At 46.6% G+C, this 11,495-nt stretch overlaps 1 pseudogene; it reads right to left on the bottom strand.

Moving 5' to 3' along the window:
• Positions 1-285: 285 nt before the first annotated feature.
• The window catches only part of LOC140596560 (transmembrane protein 19 pseudogene), a 32,108-nt pseudogene continuing 20,898 nt past the window's right edge, over positions 286-11,495 (bottom strand).

The following is an 11,495-nucleotide window of genomic DNA, read 5'->3' as shown; positions in this document are numbered from 1 at the left end:
AGGAGAGCATAACTTAAGCTCAGAATAGAAGTCATAGCATCTTCCAATGAATTCTAGGTAGCAAACGAAAAAACTAATTACAATAGTTTTCCAGTGACTAACTATTCAGATGCCAAAGTAAAACAGATTCCTATACAAATTTCAAAGAAAGCTAGAAAATACATTAACAAATATTGAATTCAGAATAATTTCTGCTCAGAAATCAACTAAAATGTAAGGTGCACTTTTTTAGATAGAAGATAAATCTCTTTCACTTAAAAATAATTTTTTCGTGCATTCCAATGGTCATATGAAAAAGACATATACTTTATTTTCATTCTAACCCTGAGGAAGGAAAAACAAATGTGGAGTAGCATACTAAGAACTTAAACTCCACACTTTTCACAACTGGAAATAGCAAGTAATGGAAGAAGTCCAGGACTACATTTATTCAGGCTTCCACACACATCAGTTTAAATTCCCCAAAACTAAAATTTGGGCAACTGGTACTAGTGGCATTATATTTTTAGTCCCTACACTGGTTTAAACAAAACAAAATTTGTATTTACCACGTAGGAACTTTCAGCTCAGCAATATATAGGGACATTATAGTTTCATTGCTTAAGAAGCTCTATTCAGAAGAAAAATATGAATAAGGTCTATGCACACATCTCTTTCACTACAAAGAGGTCAGCTGTTACAGGGGAGTTAATGAGAGGAAAAATGTGGAATTTCATCACAATGGAATATGGGAAGAGCTGGTATTTCCTCTTTGCCATTACAATTATTCTTCTTAGGATGAAACTTGGAATTGCAAATTTAGCTGACTTTGCCACAGTTTTCAACCTTTGTAAAGGAAAAAAAAAGTTCACTCCATGGGCCAGAAACCCCAAGCAGCAGTTGGGAGTAAGAGGGCAATAACAATGCAGTGAACCTGTTTTCTTCAGTTGTTATCAAGAATGGGTTTCCCCGCTATGTACTTCACCTCATTCGCTGGGCTGTTGACCACCCTGCCTGTGCTTTCGTCTAAACCAGTAAATTGCATTGTAGCTCCTAAATATGAGTCCACAACTGATCCTAGTAATCCAGCCAGACCCCCAAATGCAATAATTGGCCACTGGGGAGCAGAAATGCCTAAATCATTAATGAAGACCAACTGTGTGAGGAAGTAGGTGATGCCCACAAAGGTACCGCCAAGTAGACTGGAGACAAGGCCCACCACTGTGACCCCTCCATTGGTCCCAACTGGAACTTTTTCCCAGGTTGTTATTAGCCTCGGCGGGCTTTTACTCAGAACCGGGCCCACTTCTGAAGCCCAGGTGTCTCCAGCAGAGCAGGCCAGTGCAGCCAAGAGAGACAGACACATCCAGGAAGCGGTGTACTGCTTGGAAAAATCTATTGGGATCTCCCCGGGGCCATTTTCTATCATGTACAGCAGGGCCAGCTCTGTGGGCACAGCCCCATTGCAGAACACCTGAACCCAATTCCTCTGCCCACCTTCTTTGTATTCTGAATCTAGACGCTTCTTTATTTCTCCCTTCCATTTAGTGAGTTTTGAAGAAGAAAGGAAAAACATCAGCAAAGAGGTAAAAGAGCTGAAATTTGCAATGCTTAGGATAAATCCAACCACAAGCCCTCCCAAGGCCCCACTGTGGTCTAGACTTTTCTTTTTAAAGCCATTGGAGACGATCAAATCAGGAACGACGACAGAGAACAGCCAACGCCAAGGAGAAATAGGGTGTAAGTTGCCGTAGTAGGTGCTGGCGGTCAGAGACACCACCCAGAAGGCCAGGGAGATGCAGAGCGCGAGGCTCAGCAGCTCAGCAGCGCGACGTGGGCATCATCCTCAGGCACCGCGTGCACGCGCGGCCGGCGGCGTCCGACATGGGCTCGGGCCCAGGGGCCCACTCACCGGGCGGGGTCGCCGGCCTGGGGCTCGCAGGGGCGCCAAGGCCAGGCCCGCATCGCCCGCGCCGCTCCCCTCCCTGTGTTTTCACTTCTATCACTTGATAAATCTTGCCTTTGATAAGGATCAGGGGCAGCGCAAGGAATGTGTCTGGGCTTGTCAGTAATGACTTCATCTTCCTGGATCAGTTATATGCAGGGGATTCACTTTAACACTTCACCAATGCAGTAGAGTAAGGTTAGAGGAACACCACTGGAAAGTACATAGAAGTTCAGGCTCAGTCCAAGCTTTGCAAATTTGCCTCTCAAGGTTTTTGGCCAGTTCCCGGTAATTGGGTCTTTGCAATGGGGCCCTGGAGATCCGGACTTCCCCCAGGAACCTGCTGGTTACAACGGAAAACACCCTTGGCTGGGCTGACCTCAGGGAAGTGGGGTGGAATTCCTAAGGCTGCCAGAACCATTTTGCAGTTGACTTCTTCAAGTTGTTGAAACCTGTAGTGCTAAGGAAGACTTGGCCTGTCTTCCGGGAAGAGAGGTCTTGTCTACTAGTTTGCTGAAATCTAGTATTTTTCAGCAGTATTAGGAGCTTGAAAAATTGCTACTAGTTGAAAGGACAGACATCCTGTGTGACCACACAGCCAGTCATTGACGTGGTGGGACTTTCCTGGACTCTTGTCTGCTTTGGACACTGGTGATGCACCAAGGAGCAACAGTGAGGACTTGTGTTATACCCACCTCCTCAGGCCTTGTGAGCCTGCTTTCTATGGTCCAGAAGGCCCTGCAGGAGGGGACTCCAAGTTGTTGGAACTCCAAGGTCTATTGGAGCTTGGAGTATAGAGAATGCTACCTCCATGGCCCCCATCCCGGTATAGCCAGCAAGTTGCACTCCCCTCTGCTCCTAGTCTGTGCAACACTAGCTCCTATCCACCATGCTCTTCAATTCTGCTACCTTCACACCTCCATCCTCTAGCGCAGATTCAAAGATCAGTTTTATGTCTGGAACACCCTTCCTTACCTCCTCAGCCCCTTGTTTTGTGTGCTTTTGGGTCTTTGAGCTTCTGCTCCTTGCATGGATCACGGTAACAGTGTGAAGGCAGGTCTGTGTGGACCAAAGCCTGGTCACATACAAAGGAGCTCAAGAGGTTCTCCAACCAAGGCCCCCTCAACATATTAGGTTTGAATTTGAAAAAACTACTCCATATTCTTAGGGCAGAATATTCAGGGAGATACCATAATAGTGGTTAGGTCATTTGTCTAAGCTCATTAGCCATGTACACGAAGAATTAACCCCAATATTAGCTATGGGCTTTGTGGGAGAGGTTTGGTCCATGTAGGTCCATTGGTGGACAGATGTACCATCTGGTGGTATATATTCACAGCAAGGGAGGGACACTGCATGTGAGGGAGGCAGAGGGCATGTATGGAAGTCTATAGTTCTGCTCAAGTCCTGTGAACTAAAACTGCTTAAGGTTTAAAAAAAAAAAAAAGAAAAAAAAAGCAATGCCTAAACTACATTCACAGAATCAGGTGTCTAGAAGACTGATCAAACTTTGACAGGCCTCACAGCATTTTCTAGGTTAGTCACATTCAACCATCATTGGTCATTTCAGTAGAGGGTTCTCCGGAGACCATGTTGGAGAAGTGTCTTGAGCCAGGATTGCCTTGAAGTCTAGTAATAAAGATCGTCAACATCTCCAGTTTTGATCAAGGGTAGTGCCTATCCTCTCCACTATCCAGTCATTCAACCAGGTGAAGTCCAGAACTGAAGGCTCCTGCCCTATGTGCTGGGACAACTTCCTCCTCGATTAGACCCCAGTCCTGTGGCAGGTAGCCACCAAGCCATCCCCTAGTCTCTCCTATGTACTGGGTACATGAGTATGAGACTCTAAGGCATCCAGATATCTAAGGTGGGAGCCCTTTTGCTGACAAGAGTTGGCTCTTTCTAAAGCCACGTGGCAGTAGTTCTACAGAGACTTTTACCAAGACAGCATTAAGTTTGGTTATCTGATAGTCCCTTGCTAAAGTTAGAAACATGGAGAACGTTTTGTAGGGAGGATGACTGGAAATGTTAAGTTTCAGTAGCAAAGTTGGTACTCAGGAAAGCCCCCTGGGGAACATCTAGGTACCACTGAATGGCTGCTGGCAGTGCCCTTTGACATGTGGAGCTTCAGTCAGGATGCCAAGGTAATTCTTTCCTAGCACCAAAAAACCCTGGTTTCTACTCCAATCTTGGGTTTCACATTTTAAGTGCTTTGGGGCATCCAGATTTTAAGTAAAATGTAATAGCCAAGAAGCTAGCATATCTCAAAGATGGTCCTCCTTACAGGTCAGTATCAGGAGTACCATTTGCCAGGCTTGTTCATCTGATACAAGTCACCATGGGCTTAATTTCACACATGGGCCTAGCTTTCAACCCCCTAAGCTCCTTCCCAGGATTCCCCATCAGACATGGATTTTGGAGGATTTGTGGAAGGGGTGGGGGGCCTGCTAGGAGATGCCACTGTATTTAGAAACCATGGCGGCAGCACCATTGCCCAATTTATAACCCAACAGGAAGGGGACACCAGCTCTCCCTCAGCCCCTTCTAAACTTCCGAATAGCTCCTAAACACCAAGATACCAAGAAAACCATCAGTGCAAGGACAGCAGGAACCTGAAGCAGCATCAGTTTTAGGCTTTCTAAAAATAAGTGTGGGATGGGGAATTGTGGAGATCTAGCTGGTTTAAGGAAGATGGTGAATCACAGAATCCTCCATGTTTGGAGCACCTAGGAAATTCTAGTAGGGACCAGTAGTAGGCATTACAACACACTGAATGGCAGCTCAGAAGAGTGCTACTGGAGGAGAGCGGGGGGCGGAGGGCAGGGAGAGCAAGCACCTAGCTGCTAGTTGAAGCTATGACGTCCTGAGACCAAACCTAGAGCAGGATAGGGACCAGCTAAAGAACAGCTTGCAAAGGAGACCTGAACAAAATAGCTGGAGACTTGTCAGTCCCTGGGCCAGGTGTCAGCTGGGCCAGAAGCGCTTTAGACCTAGATCTGTCAGGGAGATTTGAAGAGGTTGAAGTCTGTTTGGGAACATTCAGACCCCAGACATTTAGGAAGGTCTTGCAAACGTGGTAAGGCACTAGTGTTAGTGGGGAAATGGTTTTCAGGATAGAGATCCTGGTTTTGTGATAAGCTCAAGGTCTAGAAGGAGTTGAAATCCCTCCAGAAGATGGTGGGGGTGAGGGGTTAGAGAGAATCCTAGAAAATAGATACATTTTTCCAGGGCAGATAACCCCCAGGGAGTGACAGATCCCTTACAGGCTTTCTACAACCGAGAAGCCCCCCCTTGAGGGACCAGGAGGACCACCAAGGTATTGGCAGAACAGATATGGCGTCCTGGCAGGACTCCCTGAACTCCCAGGTAGGCAACCAAGGGATAGTTATTCATCCAACCCAGAAAACTACCGTTTGGAGCACCAGGCACAAGATGGTTTCCAGGTTCACCATGACCTGTACAATCAGAAGCCCTGTCAGCAACATTGGACACGTTTCTCTAGGCACACTAGTATGTGAAGTCCCCAGCGAGCCGCTGGTTTCCTGACCTAGTTCTCTGGAGGCAGAGAAGAGAGAACCCAAGAAGATACTAATAAGGAAAGAAGATCCAAGATTTGTCTGGGTCCCTAAGGTAGAAACTACGGCTCCCCCAGAGCCCTGAAGACCCCAGCCTTGATAGAGACTATAGCACAGATTCACCTGGATTTCACCTCTGGAGAACAGGGAGGCCCCGGCATAGAGTGGTGTCCGGTCCTCCATTCACAGGAAACGGCACAGAATTTAGGGTAGGAGGCAGCCAGCCCTGTTCTTCGGCAGTTGTGCTCCAAACCCTTACTTCAGGCATGTTGCCTAGGAGGATAATCCCTCCATGCTTTTGATCCCCTGAAAGGGATTGCAGATAGGATCTGCTTCTCGATCCTGGAAGAGGGAAAGTTACAAATGGAATGTATTAGGAAGACGAGGGCTTGACCTTTGCAGACTGATCTACAAGGTTAGGGCAATAAGTTTAGACTTTTTGCTTCTCACCACCAGGATTTTTTTTTTTTTCTTTGAGCTCAAGTGACTGATGGAGATACTGCTTTTGACTCATTCAGGTTGAGCAATTCCCCTAATACTTTTCATCCCTTCATTCCTTAAGACCTTAAAGCCACCTGTGGCTCGTAAAAGCCAAGAAGGCTACTTCACCAGCTGTGCTAAGAATGGAGGAATCCGTTAGAATAGGGAGTCGGCTTTGTAGGTTTTTCCTGTCCCCCCCCCCCCATTTGTAGCTTTAATACAGTCCATGCTGCACAACTTCAGCGGCAGTACTTCCAGCCCATGTTAGTGGGACCACCTCCCCTCGGAGGTCCCTAGTGTTGGGGTCTACTCTTGGACTCCATTCTCAGTACAAGCAGATCTTGTGAAGCTATTTTTTCCCCCTGACTGCTTGGCCATAGGCAGTTTGGGTTTTGTAGTTTCAAGAAGCAGGTACTTAAAACTCATCCCAAGAATGGAACAGCAGTCCATCTGTACGTTCCTGATCAGCACTTGTGAGGTAACCTGGTTGATGAAAACCTTGCTGCTCACTCCCTCACCCCCTAGAAGAGCTCCTGGCCTAAAATCTTTTATTCTGATTTCCTCACCCCACCTTCCTGCCTAGAAGACCATCCCAATTTTGTACAGATCCTCGGAGCAGCTCTCTACTTGTGTGGAATAGCTGCCTATTCATGAATGGGTTAGTAAAGCCAGTTAGAGCAAACAAAAAGTGTGGTCTGTGTATACCGCAGAATATTTCTCAGTCACTAGAGACGACAAATACCATTTGCTTCGATGTGGTTGGAACTGGAGGGTATTATGCCGAGTGAAATAAGTCAATTGGAGAAGGACAGACATTACATGGTATCATTCATTTGGGGGAATAGTGAAAGGGAATAAAGGGGAAAGGAGGGGGAAAAAAAAAGGAAATATCAGAAAGGGAGACAACATGAGACTCCTAACTCTGGGAAACAAACTAGGGGTTGTAGAAAGGGAGGTGGGCAGGGAGTGGGGTGACTGGATGACGGGCACTGAGGGGGCAACTTGATGGGACGAGCACTGGGTGTTATGCTAGATGTTGGCAAGTTGAACTCCAATAGAAGACAAACAAAAACAAAAACCCACCAGAAGCTGGGTGAGTCACTCTCAACTAAAGCCCTCATTTGAGGAAGAGCCACAGCTGGGCTCCGGAAGTTAGCTATCAGGATAGAGGGTTGAACAAGATCCTTTCATTTTAAAGCCTGGTCCTGATAACCCTCCATCACAAAAGGTACGCTCCTAGTACTATACAGGAGGATACTATGCTCACAAAGAGCCTCATTTTCAGAGCTGTCCTGGGATGGCACTGGAGATCTCTTGGGCTCAAGTTCTTGAAAGGAACTTGCTGCCTTGAAAGGAAGCTTCAAGGGAAGGCATAGTCACCTCCAAAATCCAGTCACAGGGCTAGGCTTTGATGGATGCCAGGTCATCTGGGACCCAAGCTAAATGCCTGTAGGGATCTTCTATCCATTTAAGTAGATCTTAATTCAAAAGTATCCTCCAAAGCACAGCTGGTACAAATATGGCCACATGCAGTATTTGTCAGACTGTCCCCTAATTGACATTAGGCCTTAGGGCTATAGTAGAAAGGCCAGCTAGACGTCAGCACTCTGGACCCTGATATTAGGGAAAATGCTCTGAATGTGGTTACTCCGTGAAAGCACCCAGGATTCAGAGCTGTTATTTTTAAGCAGGCAGTTGCCTACTGGGCACACACGCTGGTCACATTTAACTCCATGTTCAATTTAGTCAACACCTAGAGCTTCATACCAGTGTCCTGTCCTGTTGTGCATGTTATGGGAATACTACATTTTTCAGGTCAGGAATCTGGGAGAGCTCCCCACCGCTCCTCTTCACAAGTAGCAGAGGTAGGGGGCAAGTGTAGTGTCTTGATATAGATGACAGAACCTGTTTCCTTAGCTCGGGTCTTTAAGTCTGGTCAAGTTCATTAGGCATGGACCAAGACCGACCGCAGGATTTGGTAGTGTACAGCTGATAGCCACCCCAACTTCCACAGCTCACCAGGGGACTTTAGGATTGGCTAGGATGAACCCCGTAAGACCTGGAAGTTCAGTGGTCCTTACTTGGCTTTAAACTTCATTGCCAATCTCCAACCACACCTGTCAGGAAGAACATGGATGCTCTTATCTGGAGGCTTTTCAATAGGCCCTTGCCTTCTTAGGAAGGCTTAAATAGGCTTATTCATGAGAAGGAGGCAGAGACAAGCAGAGGGAGAAGCAGGCTCCTTGCAAGGAGCCTGATGCAGGGCTCAATCCCTGGATCTGGGACACAGGATCACACCCAGAGCTGAAGGCAGATGCCCAACTACTGAGCCACCCAGTCACCCCCTAACGGAGCCCTCTGTCTCGCTGAAAGTAGACTAGAAGTTGCTAACCTTTTCTGCAATCAGCTGTTCATTTTATTGCTGCAGTATAGTCCGAGCCCAGGGTCCAACACTGGGTATTTGGGCCAACCTTTGCTAGTTTTTACCACTTGAATTCAGTAAAGACTTTCCCTTTACAAAGCGAATTCTTATTAGATACTAGGCTACACTCAAGCCCAGAACTGTAGAGCCAGAGGAACAGTTCTTGGGAGTCCCTGAAGGTCTTCAAACAGCAGTTAAAGAAAACTCAAGACCAGACAAACCACGGGTAAGGAAAGCAGAAACAAGGGAGCCTGAAACTTCAGGCAAACCCAATCCGTGGAGATCTGAGAACATCTAAGGGGGTACCCTGAGTGCAAACTTGAGTGCAAACTTGCTCAGTCCAGTATTCTGCTCCTGTTTGGAGGCCTTCTAAACTTTGCCAGGAGTATAGTCTAGCTGTGACTCATTCATCTGGAGCCCGACCAGATGGATTCATCTTAGAAGCAACCACTATTCTGAAACTGAACATAGTTCAGGGCAGATCCCCATGTCAGAGGCCCTCAACAAAACCCTGTGCTTAGGAGATCTGGTTTTGTACTCCAGGATCTGGAAAAGCACTCAGTTGAGTTTCAGAGTATTCTTATGGACCTAATACTCAAGTATTTTGAGAAGCTCCCCACACCCCCGCTTGGGAGGAGACGGCACAAGCTGCTCTACATCTGAGCCTGTACAAGCGTACCTTGGGTCCTTACACGCTTAAGAAAAAGTTTGTGGCAACCCTGCACGGAGTGCATTTCCACGTGCCATTTCCACGGGAAGCACGGAGACTGCTCAAGCCATTCCAGTTTTCAACTCCGTGATATTATACAGGATTCCAAAAAGTGTATGTTTGTCCAGCCAGGTAGCCTCTCCTGTATGAATGCAAAAAAAAAAATAAAAGAAAAAAAAAAAGAAAGAAAAAGAAAAAAAAGCTTAATTCTTTGCAAAAACATAAAACAAAAGAAAACAAAACAAAAAACCCACAAACCAGTCTCTCACAAATATTTTTATTATTGAATTTATTGCTTCTTTGAAAACCTAGAGGGGGAAAAAAAAAAAAACCCTTACCTTCCAGGCACGCTTCCTGCTTTTGCTATTAGTCAAGTATAGATGCTGCAGTGTTATTAATTTTAACAATATTTCAGCCTGGCTTAATTTGGCTGCCTTTTTGGTTCAAGGTGAGACCCCGGAGGGGGCGGGGGTTGGGAATCATCAAGCCAGTCCCAAAGCCTGTTTCTGGAGGCCGGCATTTGATCTGTTACAAGCCTCTCCTACCCTCCTGTGGCTTTGCTTTATACTCTCTCAGAACAATGCCTTCTCTGTGGCCCACTTTTGCTGCCCATTCTCAGGTCTGGGTCATTTGGCGCCTCCGATGGGTCAGGGTGTTGGGGTCCTGAGAGTCCCTGGTGACTCGCAAAAGTAAGACCTCATCCGAGCCTTTCCTCAGAACGAGAGTCCCAAATGGCCTAAGTTTTGTCAGCACACAGGAAGCTTCTGTTCTTTTAGGATTTGTGCCCAGATCAGGTCTACCATCTTGAATACTGTGCCTTCAGGGAGATTCTTAACCTCCAGGCAGGTTACCCCCAAGGAGGGTGTAATTGAGCCTTGTTCCATGAGGCGGACAGTGTGGAGCCACAACAAAGCGGCTCTCCTCCAGGCCGCTGCCCCTCGGTGCCTTAGGCCTGCTCCTCAGACCTCTCTACTGTGGTGTGGCTAACTGGTGACTGGAAGCAATTCGGCTCCGCTTCTCACTTGTTCTTAGATCTTAGTGCCCCTGACTGCTGCAAGGCCATATTATCAGTGTTTACTTTTTTGGGGTAGTATAGAAGCTTTTTGCCACCCCCAAGCTCGAGGGAGCAACAGGTGCTAATGAGCAGTGCCCCCACCTCACCCCCTGCCCTCCAACAACACACACCCACACAGAGTCATATACACAAGACATTTAAAGGATTCTGAAACAAAACCAGAGGAGCAGTGTGAGTTCGAGGAGCCCTAACAGAGTATATACAATTTTCATGAAAACCTGCCAGAGGCTAAGAAGCAGCAGAGCATTGTGAACCAACACTAGACTGTCGTAGCCAGCTTTCAAAGGAATTGCAATGCTTCACCCTGGATCTGTTCCTCGGCAGCAGGTTCGAGAACCCAAAATGTGGCCTCCTCTAGCATGTAATCAGTATTTCTGCTGCATCTGAATACAAAGTGGTTGGCTTTGTCTCAGACCGAACTTAATGTAGCCTCACATGATTCTCCCCCACCTGGCTCCGGGAAGACTGCTCCTGGCTTAATAGAAAATGAAGATAAAATAATGCTCCAGATGTCTCCAAATAAAAATGTTCCATTTAAAAAAAACAAAACAAAACGGGAGTCTATCTGTGCCATTTCCACTCCCTCCTATACCATTCGTCTCTGCAGCACATTTTGATAGTTCATGAGATTTCATAATTATGATCTGTGATCAGTGACCTTTGAGATTATAATTATGGTTTCAGGTCACCATGAACCACAACATAGGATCGGAAACGGACAGGAGTGTTCTGACTGGTCCACCCACCTGGTACTCTTGTCTCGTCTGTTCAAGCCTCCCTGAGACAAGAGTAAGCCAGTTAATATACAGTGATCTCCGTGTGAGAGATGGAACTCTTCCTTTGCATTCACAACTTGTATAACTATCACAAGGCCCAGATTTGGGCCTATCAGCATTCAGTGTACCTTCTCTGCTAAGCTTGTTTTTTGACTTGAAGCGTTCAAGTGGAAGGAAAAGTTCTTGAAGTTGGTACTTCACCAGGGACCACAGGAAGGTTAAAGCCAGCAGCCTTAATGCAGACATGGATATAAAGTTCGAGTGATGGAGCTAGAGGGTCAAGTCTGGCTCAAAATTCCCTCAAACTAAAGCTTAATCCAGAGCAAGGCCAACTCTCCAATTTTGTGTGAGTGGAGGGACCCGGGGATGCTCAAGTTTGAGGCCGGCAGAGGTCCGTTCTTGAGGTTCAAGAAGTGGTCTCCATAATAGAAGCACAAGTTGATACAGCAAGTTCTCTAGAAGATCTAGCTAAGATAGTGAAGATTTCCACTATAGTGAGAACAGCTTTGTATCGTAGGACGCCATCTAGGGACT

Source organism: Vulpes vulpes, unplaced genomic scaffold (assembly GCF_048418805.1).
Source record: "Vulpes vulpes isolate BD-2025 unplaced genomic scaffold, VulVul3 Bu000000656, whole genome shotgun sequence".
In the NCBI taxonomy this organism is placed as follows: domain Eukaryota; kingdom Metazoa; phylum Chordata; class Mammalia; order Carnivora; family Canidae; genus Vulpes; species Vulpes vulpes.
This window is presented reverse-complemented; position numbering and strand designations above follow the sequence as displayed.